We start from the raw sequence: 2347 nt of genomic DNA on the forward strand, positions 1-2347 counted from the left end.
GTTGGTACTCGATTCTTGGATATTGTCTAACGGAAAAACAACCACCGCACGGTCTGTGTAAGATATATTTATAAGAAAAATGATTCTTATGACTGTTTCGTTTGCCTTACATGAGTGGTTCCATTCTAAGATAAATATAAAAATCAATAGTAAAATTTTTTGGCATTCTGGTAGCTCTAGGAAGTAAATAAAAATGTAACATTATCTATCATCTATTATCTATTTATTATCTATTAAAGATATAATATGAAATTGTAGTAAGTCTAAATCAATTCTGAAAATTTTAGGTAGGGGGGGGGAGGTTGTCCAATTATTTAAATAAATAAATGACTTCAAAAGTAGGCATATTTTACATTGGTTTAATGGGAAAACGGTAGATGATGATATGTTTTCATAGATTTCTCGAAAATTAGTCGGTGGAAACTTTAAAAAACTATTTAAATTAAAGTTAAAACCTTAATAAATTATTGAAAAAACGAGTGAAAACAAACAATTGACTGAAAAATTGTTGAAATACCATTTATAGACAGTTTTGATTACTCTGTCACATTACACGTACATACATGTCACACATATATAGGTAACTGATATTCCCATACTATACAATTTGTGCATTTATTGCGCAAATTTATTGCTTTCACGGGTAAACAGTGATGTTTACGAAAAAATGTTTCAATAAAAAGTTGTTTATTTTTTTATAAGGAACTTTTTTTACATTTAAACTTTTGATCTATCTCTAACGGTTTACAAGATAGGTTTTACGGACCATAAGACCACATTGACCTATGATGCTCACTTACGAACTCGACCTCACTTTTTACGTCACCAGCACACTTTTTCAGCTTGATATTTCTTTTCGTTTTTGAGTTATCATGATGAGAGACGGACAGACGACAGACAGACAGACAACCGAAAATGGGCTACTTAGGTGATTTTATGATATACCAAAATTTTTTTTTGTAGCATCAATATTTTTAAGAGTTACAAACTTGGGACTAAACTTATTATACCTTGATATATTTCATATACATGATATAATGATATAATTCATATACATAGTATAAAAACCCGACGGTATGTGCCCGACTTATGGATGGGTGAGCACAGTAGTGGGGACACAAATTAAAAAAATATTTTTTTTCAATTTCGATGTTGAATTATGTTATAGCTCGACAATGTAAGATGAAAAGTAAGAATAAAGTTTTTTTATATCTGAAGTAATTTTCAAAATATCGAAAATTGAAAATGTTATTTCATTATTTAGCTTTCGATATTTCGAAAACTATGGCAGATATCGATAAATATAAGTACGTTATTTGTATGCTCTTAAAAAATCGAAAGTGATATTTTTCATAAGTAACTAATAACTAGCTGTTTAAATCCTCGAGGGAAATGTAAACAGGAATAAACAGTTGGCCTACAATTTTCACTGTTAAAAGTTTTGTATACATATAGAGAAGTTATATCATATGATGTAAATACGTTAAAACTATTCGAGCCATATGTAAAACTGCAAGATTGTAACGTTGGTTTTAGTTAACCCCTAAAACTACAAACAGAAATAAATATGGTCTAAACAAAAGTGATCTTCCATTGTTTTAATAAAGTGTATATATTCTTTTAAAAAATTAATATCATAGAACCTTGTTTCAACAATGTTATTATGCAAAATTTATAAAACAATAGTCCGTGTGCAGAGTTCCCAAAGGAGTAATTTACATAAATTGTTGAAAACTATAAATTCAATTATTTTTGATAATTGTGACAATGTCCACAATATTTTGCATTAAAAGTAATGTACACTTGGATACAATAAAATTGAACGGTTTGGCATCAAAACATTTTGTGACCATTGTCTGCTAGAATCTCCGATACCCTGTTCAGTTAATTTATGGGAGTAAGGTTATGCAGTTGAGGAAGGTGGGTCGAGGGTATCTTCCAATGCTAAATGTATGGAACTTCTTTGCCATGACCATATTTAAAGAAAACAAGTGAAAACAAACAATGGACTGAGTTAATTGTTGAAATACCATGCATAGACAGTGTTGATTACTCTGTCACATTACACATACGTAACTGATATCCCCATATAATACATACTATACAATTTACGCCTAAATTGCGCCCTCACGGATAAACAGTGATGTTTACGAAAAAATGTTTCAAGCAAAAGTTGTTAATTTTTTTATACGGAAGATTTTTTACATTTAAACTTTTGTTCTATCTCTAACGGTTTACAAAATGGGTCCTACGGACCCATAGCTCAAGACCTAATTGACCTATGTTGCTCATTTACGAACTTGGCCTCACTTTTTACGTCCTGAGTACGCTGTAAAAGCTTCATATC

The sequence above is a fragment of the Chrysoperla carnea genome, chromosome X (genome assembly GCF_905475395.1).
Source record: "Chrysoperla carnea chromosome X, inChrCarn1.1, whole genome shotgun sequence".
NCBI classification, from domain to species: Eukaryota; Metazoa; Arthropoda; class Insecta; order Neuroptera; family Chrysopidae; genus Chrysoperla; species Chrysoperla carnea.